Source organism: Micrasema longulum, unplaced genomic scaffold (assembly GCF_059751315.1).
Source record: "Micrasema longulum isolate JH-2025_06_02 unplaced genomic scaffold, ASM5975131v1 h1tg000548l, whole genome shotgun sequence".
In the NCBI taxonomy this organism is placed as follows: Eukaryota; Metazoa; Arthropoda; class Insecta; order Trichoptera; family Brachycentridae; genus Micrasema; species Micrasema longulum.
In genome coordinates this window covers 444,911-465,533 of record NW_028277744.1, presented here as the reverse complement: position 1 = coordinate 465,533, position 20,623 = coordinate 444,911, and positions in this window count along the sequence as shown.

The window sequence follows — 20,623 nt, the reverse complement described above, 5'->3', positions numbered from 1 at the left end:
CTCATATGTCGAGTTGCAGAAAATAAAGACCAATGGAGGACGAGATGCAAGACTTTGCTGCAAACCAATCCCCAGAATTGAGACTGGGAAGAAAATTAAAAAAAAATATATTCCAGCGAAATTACTTATAGTTCAGAGTCAATTATATTATATAAAACAAAAAGAAAAAGTATTTAATTTTCAGACAACAATGTTCGAATAACTAACATATTATTTATGAATAAAATAAATATGAATACTAAAAAATATAAATGAATGAAAATATTCATTAATGATAGAAAAAAATAATTGATGAATTTATACATAAATGAGGTAAAGATTAAAATGCATGTCTAGTTGGTTGTATATTTTTGTGCAACAACTATGTTGAAGACATAGTGGGTTTTGCATGCTGGTTTAATTGATCTCCTGATGAAGAGACGGATACGTCTCGAAACCGGTAGACACAAAAAAGTCGGTAAGGGGTTATAAACAAATATTTAATAATATTTAGTTTAATGTTTGACCACAAAGTAATACAATATGCATAATATAATATATATCGTCCTTATGGTGGTCTAAGCATTTGGAGCTACCGCTCCTACGGTATATTTTATATCAAAATTGATCAAAAGTTGATTTTTTATTGATTTTAAATGATTTGAAACTTTCTTACACTAATTGATTCTTATTTTTTGTACAATTTAAACTATTACACAACGACTATTGAGGCAGTGTTTTTCACCTCATTGGAATTTTTTCTTCTAATGTTATATTTATTGCATTGTTGAAATTTTTTGTCATATTTTCGATTTTATTTAACCCCTTAAATATTTTGCAAAAAAAAATTGCAACATTATTTTTAATGATTTACTATAAGAATGAAAATTCCTTTATGCAGCCTTTCTAATAGGGAGTATTGTACTCCTTACAACTTTTATAAGCCATTTAAAGTTTTTTATTTATTTATTTTTTTTACAAACTACATACAAGGAATTGAACAGAAAACCATTAAGAAAACAAAAATGAAAGGTATGGTTTGCATTTTTTACGTACCTACATATATTTTAGAATAACGAGTTGACTTTTGTGTGGTTGTGGAGTAACACAAGTCTACATAGGATACAGGACTTTATTTTATAATCTTTATAAATGATTTTAGTAAAGTCATAAAATTTTAAAATTTTCTCTTATTTGCTGAAGACCTAAAAATGTTTCAAGAAGTACTGAATTCTTCAGATTGAGTGACATTTAAACTAAAATTCAATGGAGAAAACAAAACAAATTATTCTTCAATATCTCCAAAGGTTTTGTAATGGCATACACAAGAGCATCCAAAACAATATATTTTCGTTATCTCATGGACGGAGTGAGGCTTGAAAGGGCTTCAACGTCGAGAGATCTTGGGGTGTTGTTTGACGCTCAGTTATCTTTTAATATTCATATTGTTAGTCTATGTAATGACTTTTTTGTGGATATTATCCTTGGCTTTTCCCAAATATTTTTTTACTGGGGATGCTAGGCTATCAGTCATTATGGAGGAGGAGGGACGTTCATTTAGGTGTTTACCTTTTCTAGGTGATTGGTGGTCGCATACATAACTCAAAAATTCTGATAGATGTAGGTCTGTTCGTACTTGATAACTATCTTCAACAAAGACAACATCGATTGTTTTACCTACCACGATGCAGAACCAACCTGCCAATTGTTATGCCGGTTGGTAGAATAATATTAATCGCATCTCCTCGGATGTCGACATACGTATTTTACGACAGTGGGCCTTCCCTTAGGAAAGCACTTACTAACTTTTCTTTTTACATTTTATTATATTATTTTAATAACACAGCTATCTACTCTAATTTGTTATATATTTCTGTATTTAGAATGAATTGGGTTTTTTTTCTGTAATGTTCTAAATATCTAAATAATTAAATGAAATGAAAAATAAAAGTAATACTAAGCTTTGGGGGTTTATTTTTTTCTAGGTTTGATTTTTCCCAAGTATAATTATTGCATGATTGTGTTCTATTTTTTTTTTAGGGAAGCATTAATTCCATCCAATCTATGGGCGGACCGGACCGCGCGTGCTCAGTAGATAAGTATCGCGATCGCGCATCATCGTTATATTTTGTGTGGGTTGTGCCTTACGCAGCGATGCCTTATATGTCTCGCCGCAAAATACGTACAGCCTTTTTATTCCATTATCCTGTGGTTACTGCTAAATTAAGAAGCAAGTACAGACATGTTTACCTAAATGTTTAAAGTGCAATAAATTCTACATGGATGCATGAATGAATGCATCCATTTAAATTAAGTGGAAGAATTTAAAATGTTATATTTCCCGATATTATATTCCGTTTTGTGGCGTTATGGCTTTATATTTATTAAGACTATACTAATATACATTTTACATGCCATTACATTTTATATCTAAATTCATGAAAAACATTTTTTTTTTAATATGTTACATGGGCAATTTTGTAAACCGTCTCATTTTAAATAAAATAACCATACAAAAATCCATAACCAAAACTAATTACCTCATCCCATATTCTACATCATATAATACATTAATAATGTGTGTGGCAAAATATTTTTTTTGTGTGTTTTCATGTACGAGATTTATTTATTTGCTAACAAAAAACATCTGTAATTTTATGAAAAATATGTACATTAAAAACATATATGCTGGATCAGTTTTAGGCATTGAAAAAACATTCACCTTCTACAATTTTTTCACAATATTTTTAATAATCCCACTTTACCTGTTTATCTGAGACAGCTCTTCTAACCTTTATCACAACATGGACTATCTTTTCGCTCTAGTAATGAGAGAATCCATTTGATAACCCTTCGCCGCTCTAATTTTCTTGCTTCCTCTTTCACATTAGTAGCTGCTCGATTGTGGAATAATCTACCCACTAATGTTAATGTCCTTATTCACATTTAGATCAAGATTGAAATGTCAATATTTAAATGTTCGAGTCGTTTCTTTTCCCTTCTTATTTCCATCTTATCACCTCTCCTCTCAGCTCTTCATAGTATAAGGTAAATTTTTGTTTAAAATTATAAGATTCTGCATAATAACTTAGAATAAGTCCATGTACTTGTAATTTTCTCAGACTGAATGGTTTAGGTATGTAGGAAGAACTTGCCTTAAGGAAATATATTCGTTTTTAGGCCTCTAACATTAATTTGTCACGCCCGCTACAGGCGTCGCACTATAGCCATGTGTGGCGTTTTTCATACGTTTTCGTATGTTTGAAATTTCGCGCCCGCTGTCGCTACTGCGCTAGGCCTCTACCCTGGACGGCCCTTTATATGTACATTAATATATAAATTGTATACGTATACAAAGTATAAAAATAAATAAATATATTTCAATGTAATTTAAAGTAAACATTTTCACATTTTTTTTAATCAGTCTTTTTTTCGTTGTGTTGTTTCGTAAAAAACATGTTTATTTTCAAACTCTTCTTTATTTACTGTTGTAGCTACGTGCTTAAGAGAATATGCGGTGGAAGCGCGTTCTGGCGAATGGGTGTTAAAACATTAAATATGGTTTTCCTGTGTCGGTACTTTTTGTGGTTTTCACAAATATTTATCATATTTTTATATCATACATTTAAATACAATAGAAACAATTGGGTGCTTTTAGGGATTTTAGGGTGATAGCAAGTAATGTAATTTTTTAAAAATATTTTCATATCTTAATTTTCATTAATTTAATTTTACAATACGTCCAAGAGGCATTAACAAAAATTATACAGGTAAGTACAAACAAAGTGAGTAATAGTTTACAAAATAATCAACACTTTTTATCTGTATACATGTAGTAAAAAAAAAACATGCTGCAATGTAAAATAAAAAGTTAAACTTTGCGCAATAAAAAAGAAAAAAAAAAAATATAAATATATATATAGGATATAAGAAAAATGTTAGAATTAAAAAGCTAGTTGCAAATAACTTCTTAAGAATTTAAGCAAAAAAAAAATATCTTAGTTTAAAAAAATTGTATTTACAAATTAACGTTAAAAACAAATAATAAAATTTAATTTACAGTAAGAATATATAAGATAATAATATAATATATGGTACACAAAAATATTTGGTCAATTCATTTTAGAATTCATTTTAATGGTGTGATTATAATTTGTCGACCTCGTGGTGTAATAGTAAGCGCGTTTGCAAGAGGTCTCGGGTTCAATTCCCGACATGGTTGACATGAAATATTTATTTAAAAAGGTAGTTTCACACGAGAATATTTCATAGTCCCTGGACTGGCACCTGAAGCGTGATCATCTTATCTTCATGTAACAAAAATGATCAAGATACGCTGCGATTGGTGCACCAATGCAGTGCCCTATGCACCATTAGGTGCGGAAAGGGAATGATGATGATGAGGATTTTAATGCGAATTCTTAATTAATTTTTGTAAATCTATTATAACGGAAAAATATCAACTTTGTATTGCAATTCCCTGACAGAAGAAATAAGTTCCACATATTTTTTTTTGTAAATAAGGTGATGTATGTTTAGGGTACAAACGATTAACTCGTCTTAAAGTTTTCCTGGGATGAAAAATAATTTGTTTTAATATCATCCACCTTAGTATAGGCTTAAGATCTTTTATTTGACGTAAAAATAGAAGGAGTAATTGGAGAAATACAGACGTGTTAACATCGGCAGAATGGCGATAACGTAAACAAGCCAAGACCTTTTTCAAAAAAGCCAAGCTCCTTTTTTAAAAAGCTTCTCCATCTCTTTTATTTTTTTTTGTAAAAAAAAAATATTTAGGAAAATAAAGAACTTAAAATAAAAACATAATAATGGTTAAATACGGCTATTTATGTCAAATCATTAATTACAATAATTATTTACTTTTTAACCGAAGTTTTTTATAACCAAACCCTAACCTCACCCTTAAAATATTATTTGCAGCAAATCTATTTGATTAGCAGTAAAATAAATATATTGATCGTAAATAAATAATGCACTCTTATCTACAAACACGAGAAATATGATATTGCACTTAATTAATTTTGATTTAAGTAACTTATTCATATATGAAGAAGTAATAATAATATAATTACTGTACTAAGTTAATGATACCATAATATTTATTCGACGTTAAAAACATATGCATAGCCAAGTCGTGACGCGCTGAATAATTACAAAAAAATATAATCATTAGCATTATTTTAAGTTATTACAAAGTTTAAAAAAAAACTGCTTAAGAGGCATAGGTATTTTTGATTTTAAGCCCATGCGGTACTTTTTAAATGTAACTTTAAAAAATAGGTATGACGTTCGGTTCTTCAAATAAAGTGAATAAAAATATGTATACATGTATATATATTTAAAACTACAACAGGGATGGAGAATACCTTAAATAAGGGAATATGGAAGTCTAGGCATTTACAGGGCTTATGACCTGTCATTGGCTGGTTTAAGTGGCCACTTTATACACTGTGTAACATTCACCATTTTGCCTATGTTTGAAAATCCATATTTCTTCAATTCTTCCATTTGTTGATTTTAGTGAAGCTAAAGAGCTGAAACCTTTATTGTTGTAAAGAGATTCATCTGACTGAATTATTTCACATACTAGGCAACGCCTGAAAACAATTCTTCAATTTTTAAACTTCTTCTTGGACCAGTTGGTTTCATTACATTATTTAAGGTATTCTCCATCCCTGTTGTAATTTTTTAATCTTAATGACTCTCGAGGGGGTGAAATCCAGTATTTTGTTTACGAACATTTGGACAAACTCAAATGCCCATATCCGCATATGTATATGATGGTGCATAAGGTTCTGCATTAGAGAACCATGTGCAGTGTATCTCGATTATCTGTTACACGAAGGTAATTAAATTAGTCTTACGCTTCAGGTGTCAGTCCAGGGAAATATATCTAAAATTTTCACTGTAAAACCACCTTTCAAACAAATATTTCACGTCTAGCCTTACTTGGATCAAACCTGGAACATGAAGCATGGAAAACTCGGAATTATGTCCACTTGATTTTCTTTTTAAGTATTTTAACCGAGAGTAAGTAGCTACCGACTCAAAATCACTCGTACAGGACTAAGGTTCTATTTCACACGCAAAACTTTATTATTCATTCGTCTGCAAACAGAGAGATATATAATATAGTGCTTTAGATCTTTTAAAACTTACTTAATTAAATAATAGTTATAATTGTAACTAAATATGTATACTGCATGCGTGTATTTTATCACAAAAGAATTATTTTTGATCAAAATGTAATCTTTTTAAAATTCGTATCGTGATACGTGGGTTGTTTGTAATTAAATAATCTGTACCTTGAGTTAAGGCAAGGATTCTTCATTTTTACTGTGCAAGGACACTTGCAGGCTTTGCAAAGGTGATTATTATTATTGAATATTACACTCATGTAGGAAGCTAAGATTGTGGGCGGAAAGATACCTTTATACAGGGGCGTGCAGTAGCAAAAAAACCTTCAAAAACATACTAGCTTTGAAAGATCAATATTTTTGTGATGTCAATATTTTTCTGTAATTCTTTAATCACTTTAGAAAAAAGTATAAAATTAATGCTTCATAAGTTTGAATACATTCAACAATGTTTTGAGTGTTTCAGAATGATTAGCGTAGACAGGGTAAATTTCATTCCTGGGGATTTATGTTGGTATAAAAAGTAGTAAAAACATTAAAACATTGTTTTCAGACGTTGTTTAGTATGTAATCTGGTTCAGCGAGATGAATCTCAGCCACATAATAAAGATTTCAGCACTTTTGCCATACAAAAATCAGAATGATAAATGTTGCACAGCGTGTAAAGTAGCCACTTAAGCCACTAGTTACTTACAGATCATAGACCCTGTAAATACCTCGACTTTCAAATTCCCTTCTCAAACATGTTTTACTTCTCTGTTGAAAATAAAAAGTATTTTGATAACATTGTTTATAAAATAGGGATTTGAATAAGTTCTTACTGTATCCCGACAAATAATGTTTTGTTAACCTTTTTATATCGGGCAAAACTACGGCCAACTTATTCGTAAAGCTCCACCATTAGGCTTGAAATGACAGTATGTGTTACTTTGCTGCCGTGTACATATCATGATCATCATCAACTCTGCCCTGCATTGTGATCAACTGGGTGTAGTGTATTATAAACTCCTCAAAGCCAATGAAAGTATCATTATAATAACTATCGATTTAAATTTAGGCGTTTAAGCCAAGCACTCAATACAAAGAAAGAGACAACAAAATAATTTTTCAGCATGACATTGCTTGGCTACACGTTGTAAGACCAATCAAAACATACTTGGGTATGCTCAAAAGTCCTACCTAACTCACCGTATTTACCGGACATTGTTTCTTCCAAATACTACTTGTTTCGATCGTTGACTCATGGCCGGGCTGATAAGCACATCCATTCTTATGGAGATATCAATAAATGGCTCGATTGGTGAATAACCTCAAAAGATGAGTCGTTCTTTCGAGATGATATTCATATGCTGCCAAAAATATATGCTGGGAGAAAGTAGTTCAATGACATGCTATTTACTTTTTTTTTGTAAATAAAGCATTAATTTTTACAAAAAAACAGCAAGAACTTGTTTAAGTCTCCAATGTATCGCATAGTCCGCCTCTTTGTCCAATTGTCAGGGCATACCGTGCATCAGGTTTTGAATTTAATTATAGGCATGGTCTAACATTAAATATTTATTTATAAGGGTGTTTTTTATTATCCAGTGCTACATATAGCACTACATCTTAAAACTAAATGCAGCGTATTTTGATTATCTATTACAGGCAGATAAGATGATCAGTACTACACTACGTACGCCAGTCTAGGAATAATGAAATATTGCATTGAAAACAACATTTAGAATTAATATTCTACACTCACCCTGCCAGTATTTAAACCCAAGAACTCAAGAATGGTAGGCAAATGCACCGACTACTACACAATCGGTATCCAGATTAAGAATATTTTACTTGAGAGCAGTCCTTGAACTGGCACTTGAACAGTAAAAATGATCATCTTTCCTTTATGTAACAAAAATAATTAAATTCGTGTACAAATTCAGTGCCCTACGCGCCATTAAGTCCAGAAAGGAAATATTTCATTAAAAAATTAAGAAGTCAAATGGTTGACTAGTATGGATTTGACTAAAACAATTATTCAAAAATAATACATGATTGTTCTATTTAAAATCAATCTAGCAAAGCAACTTGACTTGTGATAATCGTAACGCGATCACATTCACACATTTAAAAAGGTAATTATTTCACTGTTTAAAAAATATTTTTTGGTTAAATGACACGCCGCTACTGCTTAGATCATATCAAAAGTATCGACCGCAGCACTAATTAATATTAAGTGAGCCAATAAGATGGGCGCAGTCCAAACGCACGCTTCATACACCTGCGCAGTGGGAATGCGACTCCCACGCAAGCAGTGACGGCTCGTGACCTTGGCAATGGATGACAACATAAACCTAATTTGACAGCAAGAAGGAGTTTAGGTGTCACGCCGAAATAGGTTCATTTATTTCATGCGTGTCATTAAAATGTGATAAATTGCTGAACGTATTTTCAAAATTATTATTAATGTAAGTAATACTTAAGATCGTTGTTAAATAAAATATGGTTCTGAAGATATAACAGCCCCGTCAATAATACTCGGATCTAAATATTTAAGAAATGTATTTCTTAGGTAAGACTTAATTTAATTATTTATTTCTTTAAGTTCAACATTCACAACATTTTGAGTTATTCCAATTGTTTGTATAAAATATTTTTCTTATTGATTAATACAGTAAGATAAATGATACTAGTTTTTTTTTCTATTACAATCTACTCTGATAATTGTTTATTGTTACGAGTATAACTTTAACTTTCCTAAAGAGTGACTGATTTTTGTGCTTGAAGAGTGACTTACACTGTTAGATTTATTTAGTAATTTGATGTTTTATCGTCGAACACACATGAGAAAAAAAAATCAAAATAAGTAGAAAAACAGAAAATAATAATACAGTAATACTTATAAAAATTAAATAAAATCTTGTTGTGGTTTCGTGGCTAGTATCTCGGAATCATGGCTCAAAGGTCGGTTCTAATAGTTAGTTGTTTCCACCTCGTTGAAAATGGCCCTTAAAATTAAATATTTGGGTAAATCATAAAAACGCAAATATTATTTTTTTCTTTAATTAAAAAAAAATGCGGTTTTTACATAGATTCAAAAATTTACATTGTATTTATTTACTGATATGTTAGTGGTTACATGGTTTGGATTTTACCCCTATGGAAATATTAAGATAATCGTATTACAGAAAAAGTGAGAGAACATTTTAGAGAAGGTAATAAGGCAGTCTAGGCATTTACGGCTTATGACCTATCATTGGTTTAACCAGCCAACGACAAGTCATAAGCTCTGTTAATGCCTAGGCTTTCACATGCCATTCTATAAAATGTTCACCACCTTTTTTTAAATATGTTTGTTTTTTTTTTTTAACTAAGCACTTATGTGTTTTCAATTCTCATTTAAGCAAATGCACCAAGATTTTATGAGTTATTTTGCCGTGTGTCGCTTGCACTCTTTATCGACATTTTGGATCGCATTAAAGCGTCCGTTTTCAGGCTTAATTAATTAAAAAGGGGAGAGCACTATACTTTAATAATATTGTTTATTTACTTAGAATATTTTTATACCTTACCGCTTACCACACGGGTTATTTTTCGGTTCGAAAAATATATGTTGCGGGAGAGATTTAGATCTAGAAAATATGTTGCAGGAGAGATTTAAATCTAGAAAATATGTTGCGGGAGTGATTTAGATCTAGAAAATATGTTGCGGGAGAGATTTAGATCTAGAAAATATGTTGCAGGAGAGATTTAGATCTAGAAAATATGTTGCGGGAGAGATTTAGATCTAGAAAAAATATTATAATGAAAAATATTTTTTAATGAATTATGAAGTTAAATAAACCTGGCCATATTCTATCTTACATGTATTAAAATCTCAAAGCATAACTTGTAATAATCTCAGCAACGTCAATAAAGGTTTCAGCTCTAACTTCACAAAAGTCAACAGATGGTAGAGTTGAAGAAATGCTGACGTTTGAATATAGGCAAAATGGTCAATGTTACAGTGTGTAATCCCATCTTCCATATTCCTTTCTCAAAAATGTTTTCCCTCTCTGTTGCAACAAATTTAGATCTAGATAACTCCCTAGGGAGGAAATCCAGCCTGTCTGCAAACATTTGGACATACTCAAAACATTATTTTTAATAAGTAAACTAATGGCACAGAAGAACGATTAAATGTAGACATACTTGGCACTTATTAATACATTTGTTCCAGGATGAATTTTTTACCGCCGAATTCAATTAAATAATATGGTTTGTAAATGTGCTCCCATTTTAGTTTGAGACAAATTCGAACCAGTTTTATAGCAACTCCATAAACACCAGTAATAAGTTCTTATTTAGATATTTAAGGTAGGTTGCAATTACTTTTCTCTATATTCATTATTAATTTTATTTTCAGAATAAGTACATACTGCAAAATTATCTTCACCCAAGTGCAGATCAAGATACAACTAGTGAGAGGGTAGATATTCTCCCGATAGTACTTCTAGATTTGCTGTGCGAGTCGAACTCAAATTTTGGTCAACAGAAATTACCAGGCTCCCGAGCGATTTCTTCCAAAATATTATCGCTCTTCGTTACAAGAAATTAAAATATTAATAACTTCCTAGCGAAGAAACCCATACAGTCTAGAAATATTAGGACATACTCAAAACATTGGTGATTAAACTAGGTTGCTCTGATTTGAAAAAGGAGGTGAGGATGATTATACAAAAATCAGTTTTAGTTTTTGTTAAACCACGTGGTTTTTCTTTACAAAACATCAAAGATACCGCACACAATATAGGTAGATAGTATGCTCTACTATGAGATGAGATAATTATAATTAATAAGTAAAGGATTCATATCGGCAATATAAAGAAATGCATTTAAGCAAACTGCTGCGCAATAATAAGGTTAAAAGGATAATAAGAAAACGTAAAACAAAACAAAAAGTACACAGGGTTGAATTATAACGGGTTTGAATATATAAAATTTTATTGATTTGATTTATTTAGGAATAATAACCGGTGTGAAAAACAAAATGAACACTTACATGGTGCGAGGAGTGATATTCGGAGTTCCGATATTGAATTGTCCTTAAGAAATATTCATTTTTTACTTTTTACTTTCTTTTTTTGTTTTACACCACAACAGGCCAGGAGGCCTAATTACCGTGGTGAATTACATCACAGAACACCCAGGCTTGAGAAAAATCACATTTTAGTTGTTTGTGTTCTCACGGGAATCGAACCCGGGACCTTCCGTGCGTGAGTCAAGCGTCTTGACCACTACACCACGGAGGCCGCCATATAACCGATATTCCTCATATAACCGATATTTTTACATAAGAGAAGAGTAACAGAGTATTAAAAAATAAAGGCTTATTACGTAGCAATAAAATACATATTAACAGTAAAAGTAGTAAACAAAAAATACCACAGAGGCATGGCCTGTTTGTGAGTTTATTTTATTTTATTTTATTTTATTTGGGAAATCAATAGTTCTACATACATATTTATAGTAAAAAAACAGATATAGTGTTTAAACTCAGACCTAATAGCAGATTTCCACAAAGTATGCAAAGTTAGTAAAGAAAATATATTAAATAAATACATATAAGTTTATACCTATAAAAATGTTATTTTTATGCACTCGTAAGTATTTTTCAATATTTAAATAATTTTTATTTTAATTTTTTAAGAACAGTAAGTTATTGTAAATTGGGCGGGATTAGGACAAGGATACAAGAAATGTTTATGAATTTTTGCTCCTATATTAAAAAGACGAGAATAATATTTTTGTGTAATATAAGAAAGAGAAAAGAAAATATTCTGTAAAAGATTATAAGGTACTGTTTTATTTTATAGTAATTAAAAAAGGAAATAAAAAAATAAAAGAACATAAAAATATTCCTTATTATTAAATGTATAAAATATAGTATAAAATATAAAAAGTAAAAAATATAAGTGTAATATTAGTATTTTGTTACGAGTAACAGGTTTAATTTATTTTGTGATACAGTTTCAGCATCTGCTTGTATCAGATTTTTCGGCAACGCTGTTTTAAACTTTTAAGAAACCGCTTCATAAAACAGTTTAATTTTTTAAAGAATAACTGTTACTGCTGCTGCTTTTAATTAATCAAAACGTCCATCTCTAGTTCTTATATAGGCAAAATGATGAATGGTAAACCGTGAGTATTGGGGCCACATAAAAAAAACTAATGACAGGTTAACTAAGTACATGCATAGGCTTTCATATTTTTTTTCTAAAATGTTCTTTATCTCCGTTGTAGTATTTAGATCTTATAACTTACTAGGAGGTGAAATCTAATTTCTTGCCTGCAAGCATTTAGACACACTAAAATATTGTTAAAAAGAGTCCCGTTCGGGTCTGCATTTTGTTAAGTGGAGTAGATAATGAGAAGGTTCGTACCTAAAGCGGCATTGTAAAGGCACCCACGCCCATCCACACGTACAGCCACCATACTGAACCGCCACTATTATGCCACCGCCACGTTATGGTAAAGGCACGACAGTCCACGAATGGTCCATATTCCCATAATACCCCCGCCAGTTATGGGACTCACAATTTCTCGGAACAACCGCATTAAGAACTACGGAATCATAATGAATTTTCGTTAAAGAGGTGAGTCAGGTCTCAAATAAATATGTTGATAAATAAAATGAGCACTAATGAACTAAAACTTTTAAAACAATTTAGTAAACATAAACACAATAGGAGACAGGAACATTCAAGACTAACTAATAAACCAGAGACTTAAATTATACAATAAACTACCAGACAAAACATTTAGAAATGTAAGTAAATATTAGTAAATGTTAGGTTCGAGACGTCCCCGTCTCTTTTTTCGGACACTCACTACACCAACATGTAAATACTAAAATGCACTTTAACCTTTATTATCATTATACATAGTATTTATGAAAAATACATAAATAACATGCAGAGTTGAAGGTAATGCAAACGCCACTATCTAGACCGACAAGACAAAATCTTCTATTTTACACAGACAATGCGTCAACAAACCAGTTAAAACAATCTACAATACCTAGAATATGCGACTAATATAACAATAGATTTACCGAGGCTGATATGTTTTATGACAATGTATGTAAATTTAAGCAAAAAATTATAAAACTATTAAGAGAAGCTAATATTTTAATTTATTATTTAATGTTATTGCATACGTATTTTTCATTTATTATCTTTCACATTTGTTATATTTAACCCAATTTCAATTATTGTCTTCAGTGTAAACATTTTTTTGGTTTGTGCATGAGTGCCCTACACTAATATATGTACAATAATTTGTCAATATTTATGTACATACTGTTTGTTTACCCAATAAAATAAATGAATAAATGTCCGAACATGCTCTTATTATTTTTTTGTAAATACTTTGTGTATTATGGTGATGGTAAAGGTGAAAGTGTATTTTAGTATTTGCATGTTGTCATAGTGAAAATCCTGACGAAGAGACGGGTACATCTAGAAAAACCAGTAGACATAAAAAGTCGGTATGTGGTTAAATATGAATATTTACTAATACTAACAAAAATGTATGACCCAAAAGTATGCTTTGTACATAAATAATATTATTTTAATTTAAAAAAGAAAAAATATTTGGTTGAATAAATATAATCTGCAAGTGTTTATAAATAAGTTTTAAATAAAAAAAAGTATATCAGGCATTTGAATTATGGATGGTTAATTTATTTTCTTTAAAAATTTTAAGTATTGGAATGATTAAAAAAACTATAAATATAGTTAATCGTAATTAAAATATAGTAAAGCAGCTTTGTTTTTTTTTTTTTTATCAGTCAGACTCCCTCCGCCACTTAAATTTAATATTTTTAGTGATGATAGGTTAAACACTATTTTTAAAGAAGGAAAATAATAACATGTTGATTAATTCCAGGACTCTTAAAAACAACCCGTAAGTGGAAACGTGGACTGACTTTTCTTCATACAAGCATTTATTTTATGGTTACACATTTACAATTTTTTTACAGTAATTTACATTAAGAGTAATTTACATTTTAACGATTTCATGAGTGGTAAAAGCATGTATACATATTTTTTGGATTTTGCCGGTGATACACTTAAACTGTCTAACTAGGGATAGATCTCTCGTTTTAAGACATTAAATCATTTTTAGAATCTGTTACTTTTATCATAAATATTATACAACACACTTTTTCAAAATCTTTTTTATTGTTTTTAAATTTTTTAAATTCAACATTATTTTGGTACGTGTATTTGTACACAAATCTGGATTTCTCCCAAGGGGGAGTAGGTATATATTTTTTATTTATATCCCTACAGAGATGAGGTAGAATTTTTTTCAAATTCAGGATTATGGATATTCGAGCGTTTACAGGGCTTATGACCTGTCATTGGCTGGGTTAAGTGGCCACTTTAAGTACTACAACATTCCCCATTCCGCTTATTAGCGAATATCCACACAGATAACATTTTTTAATTTTTGTATATATCTTACTAAACGAGAAACCTTAAAAAAAAATTATATTCATTTATATTGATATAATGAAATTAAACTACTCCATAAAGTAAAATTAAATAAAATAACATTTTATAACACTTTTTATTTAGATACTTCGCTGATCTATCTTTCAACCTAATCTTTATTATATCATTAATTCATTGTTAACTGTATGTTTCGATAAAATAAATAATTTTAAAAAAAGATAAATTTAAATGAAATTGTAATGTAATAAATTAGGCCAAGGGTTTAATATAATATGAAAATTCAGACGTAATGTTAAGATGCACGTGTTCAACTACAGCTACATTGGAGAGGCATTTGCAAGGACTTCTTAAGTGAGCGTCCTTCCAAACAATGTTCAAATACATATTTATCGAAATACTCGGCCTCCGACTATCCTCTTAAATTTAATTTATTCTACTTATTGAATTTTAATAACTTTGCTTGAGAAAATTGTAACGTTATCTATTGTTTGCATTATTTATTTATTTATTATATATACGGCCTAAGCCAATTACATCAGTTACATGAAGAAACATAAACGCAAGAAATTGAACAAAAAGAACATGAAACTATGTAGCAAAGACAAACAAGGACAAAACAATAATGGGATACAATATATTCATAAAAACGAAAGACATAAGGCTTCGAGCTAAACCATGCCAATCCAGCTTCATCCCACACTGTTTAGTCGCGAAGAGATCTACGAAAATCCGGAAGATCTATCCCAAAGAATTCCAAGTCGTGTGATGAATTGACTAATCTTCACATTCTAGACATTAGGGCATAAAAACAAAAATTGCTCTTGGAAGATTTTATAAATAGTAGATTTTGACTTCTGGTGACATGGTTGGAAAATAAATTGATTGCAACAGAGATGGGACAAAAGAGATGGGAATTTTTCCAACAATGTTTCCATTTAAATTAATTGTGAGGGAGTAAAACCATTTTTGAGAGAGGAATATAGACGTCTAGGTATTTGCAGAGTGTATGATCTGTCATTGGTTGACTTTAGTGATCGTGCTTCCTAACAAGACCTTGTTTACTATATTGCTGCCTCACGGAAACAAACTGATAAATTGATGAAAACTAAATAAAAACTGCACTGGGAAGCATACAGGACGATGATATAACATTAGCTTGAAATTATGACACCAGACAGCAACAACACTACCACATTAAAAAAGCAAACCTAAGAGAGTCGAAAATACTATACAATGAACTAAAACACTACAGCGGTTCATTTGAAAAATTACGCTGGATACAAATTAAAAATCAACCTGAAAAAGAACATGATGACTACACAAACCAGCGGTGCTACTCTAAACCACTCTCGCTGCCGTAGACAACACTTTTATTTCGCGAATTTAAATTTAAAAAATCGCGAGATAAACGCTTTTCCTATGGCCGCGAGAGCGTTTAGAATATCACCCCTGATGAGACAAAACATGACTTGACCATTTAGTATTTCATATATATCCCTAACGGCTTTTAAAAATAATCAGTTAATAAAAGAAAATATAAAAATAATATTAAAATTCCTAAATTCCATAGAATTCATGGTCAAAATAGCTTTGTATTTAAAGGTGTAAAAAATTATAATAATCTTCTTAATGAACTATAAACTATTAAAAATAATATATCAATAAATAAATTTAAAGCTAATCTAAAGAAAATTTTTTAACTCGTGTAAAAACAACATTAAATTAATAAATAAACTTTTATTAATAAACAACTAAAACAGTGTAAGTCTCTCCAAGCACAAGAGTTAGTCTCTTTTTTTGGAGAGTTACAGTGATAATGTGTAAAAGTAGATATGTTTAGAATTTTACAAAAACATGTACTTTTTATGAAATTTATGAATGACATATTTTTTTTAAAGTTGTCCTTGTATAGATTAAACAACCATAGTGACGTTACAAATTGCTGTTTAACATTTTTAGAGATCGAAAACCATGATATGACTGCCCCTATTAACTTTTATATCAGCTGAGCTATAGAGATGATACCCCGTGCACAAGTTTATTGTTTACTCCATACTTTAACAACATGCACAAAAATGTTTGATCAACAATATCCTCATTCACAATAAAGCTTTCATATTTTTCAACAAACAAAAACAAAAAAAAAAAAAAAACAAAAAAAAATCATAACACCGTTTCTCCGTATGTGTAGACAGAGAGAATAGAACGCCACTTTCGCCTGTCTTTGCTTACAGACCTCGCTTTCTCTACATTTACACGTCTACTAGTGCACCGACGATGATTATTGCGATTTTCAACATGTCCATCTCAAGTATTGGTCATCCCATGTCTTTCTTGTCTTCCTCGTTTTCGACATCCATCAACCATTCTTCGGCATTCGCTATAGAGCGTATAGACGCACAAACCAACGAAGTACTCCTTTCTTGATTTTGTCTGGAATGCTGGTCACAGCCATATATAAGGCATTGAATTTGTGGACCTATCATGTACATTCATAAGTTGGGGTGGTGCGAGTGACACAGTTTTAAATAGTGTATTGGTTGCACAAAAATCCATCATTAAAATAATACTCAGAGTCCCGATACAGACATCTACTGAAGAAATATTCCATAAATCACTACTAATGACACCAAAACAATTATACGCTAAAACAATACTCACTTATAGATCCAAAAACTACTCTTACTCAAATGAAAGACATAACCCCCACAATACATCACATACAAATAATATAATCACTAGATCCTCAACACATAAACAACTTAAACAAATACAAACTAATACCACTTTCGGACAAAGGGATTTTGAGTATTATTCTATTAAAATCTATAACCTACTTAGTAATGAGAAAATGTTTAAAAAGGCTATAAAAAAATGGATAGTGGAGCTAGGTAGAAGTAAAATGGATTGTCTCATTCGCCCATACCAATGCTGAATCAACTGCTCCACAAGTGTATGGCTTATGTTAGGTTTTTGTTGTTTTCATTGTGTGTTTTGTAATATAAATAATATAGATGTATATAAATATCTTGTTTTTAAAACTGTCTGAATATTTGTTAATTATGTTTGTTTTTTAAGTGAGTCTTCTTTGTTTATTCTCAAATGTAATAAAAAAAAAACTAAATTGTTAAGTGTCCTCGGCACGGGAAACCCCAGCGAGGTCACATTATTTTTATTATTAATTATAGTTTGTAAGCGAAAAATATGAATAAATAAATAAATAAATAGTTTCACAACACATTCGCCTGAGAGGTCGCATTTCGACTTCAATGAAGCTGCCACACGCAACCAAATTTAACATCATTAGTGGTTATAAAAATTCGTTATGTCCATTTAAATAGCCGAATAAATTTTTAGAACACCAATAACGTCTAAACAAACCTAGAGCTTCCTCTCCTAGCATGTGCAATAGGCATAACTCAGCCTCTCTGCGGTGGAAATAAAAAATAAGTCCGATTTACGGTCTAGTTATACTTATTAAATAAAAATATACTCGATAATCCGCTCGCGACAAACAGGTAGCCGAGAAATGGATGTCTCTGGCTTAGGGGTCCACAACAATTGGAGATAGGGCAAAAAAAATAATAACAACAAACAAACCATCACGCCGTTTCCCCGTAAGGGTAGATAGAGAGGATAGAACGCCACAACACTCTATCTTTGCAACAGATCTCGCTTCCTTTACATTCATACATCTTCTCATGCACGCGCGCCGATTATTCCGACTTTTGACATGTCCATCTGTAAGTATCTGTTAGATTTGGTCTTGCCATGTCTTTCTCGGTCTTCCTCTATTTCTGCATCCATCAACATTCGCATTGTAAATATTCTTAGCCGTTCTCTTGCTGTCCATTCGTTCTACTTGTCCAGACCAGCGCAGAGCTCCTTTCTTGATTTTGTCGATAATGCTTGTCTCAGCCTTACATAATGTACGGATCTCAACATTTGTGCATCTATCGTACATAGTTTTACCACACATTCGCCTGAGAGATCGCATTTCGACAGCATTCAGCCTACTTCAATCCCTGTTTTCCAAGTCCATACTTCGCTCCCATACATCAGGGACGGGACCAGGACTCCGTTGTGAACTGCCAATTTTGCCTCTTGTGACAAGCATTTTGTAACATTTTAAATTATGTTACAAAAAATGAGCGTCGCGTCATCGCGTGAACATTGCCCTACAAAACGTGCAGTTGAGTAAAAAAGTTTAACTGTAAATGCTAGTTTACTGTGAATTCAAAGCTTTTTATCAAGCCTTTTATTTTATTTATTTTTATTTGGGAAAAAAACAATAGTTTTTACATATATTGTATAAAAAAAATATCTAGAAACTAAAATTGTAAAAACAGTAGATTTTTTTTCTACAGTGATGTAAATTGTTGATTAAAATTAATGGTGTTAAAATAAATATTAAATATAAACACAATAATAATAATAAAGTAAATAAAAATAAAAAAATTAATTAATTTAAAGAACCAGAAAAAAAAACAGTTTTATAAAAATATTATGACATATTTACTGACATCTTATAACTAAACAGGCGTAGGTAGTATCTTTAAGGAATATTCTATATTTCGTATAGGAGAGAGAGAACGGTATTATTATACTGACATGCTCTAAAAAGGATAATTTTTTTCTAGAGTTTGTCCTAGGTATTGGCAAATCGAATGTCGTTTGGAGTCTTGTCCTGTTGGGTACAAGTTGTTCTTAAGAATATGTAAGTAAATGGCAGTCTATGACGTTGTTAACTTATTAATATGCAATCACTCTTTTATACTATAGAGTTTGAATTGCATTGAGTGTACAGTAAAATTAGTTTTAAATCAAAAATAAAATTCAGTATCCCTCAAAAGATGTTTATGTATATTTTAAATTATTTATTGACTACAAGTTACGTTCTAGAACTTAGGATAAATGGAACACGGTACGAATGTTCAGTGCTGCATCTTGTGTATCCATATGTACAAATGATTTCATTTTGTTATTTGTACATTAAGCGCGTCGCGGATAAAAATAAAGTTCGGTTTTGGTATAAACGAGTGAATTTTGCTGTAGGATTGGTTTATGTTGTCAATGTCAGGTGTCATCAATTGTGAAGTTTGACTGATTAATAAAAGACAAACAAATAGAATTAAGTTGAGCAAATGACTAATTTATTATTCTATTAGTGTATGTATTAGTTAATAGTAAAATTCTAAATCAATGCCAGTGCACGTGTAGACAGACACGGTGAAATTAATGTTCGTAAACCAACATCAAATGCAAAATCATTTTACTGTAAAATAACGGTTATTAAAAATATATAAACGAGTGCTTGAAATAGTGAAATATATATTAAAATAAAAGAAAAAGTTTTTATCTACATCTGATAAGTCTTTAAAAGTGTAAATTTCATCAATATTTTATGTCTAAAAATCGAATCAAGATCCATAAGCATTTTGGCGTACACGTCAACCACTAACTACACTACGAGATAGACTTATGGGTACTTGCAACACTGGACAACTCGAGGTGACAAGCTTGCCAACACAGAGACGCAACACGGAGCGGAGCTTACTACCGGAAACTAAAACCAGATACTCTCCAACCACCATTGATTCCGATTGCCTTCAAAACGGCATTGTTAACCACATAAAAAAATTAACATTAAATTAATACAATTTAACATTAAATTGTTCGAATTTTCATAGTCAACTTTAAACGGTATTGTTGGGTGTTTATTTGTTCTATTTTTTTTCATCATATGTCGACTGAGATGTAAATAAAACAACAGAAAACAAAACATTGATAAAATAATAATTTTATAAAATTATCATAACCGCACGAAACAGATTCCACTACATTAGTATTTCTACTGGATTTTGTTTTTTTTTTCAAAAGTAGGCATACACGTAACTGTATTTTTTATCCACCCTGACACGGAATTGTTTTGAATGCATTTTTGTTAAAATTATAATTTAATTTGTGTATTTGTCAGCTACTCGACCACTTGTTGTCAACCTC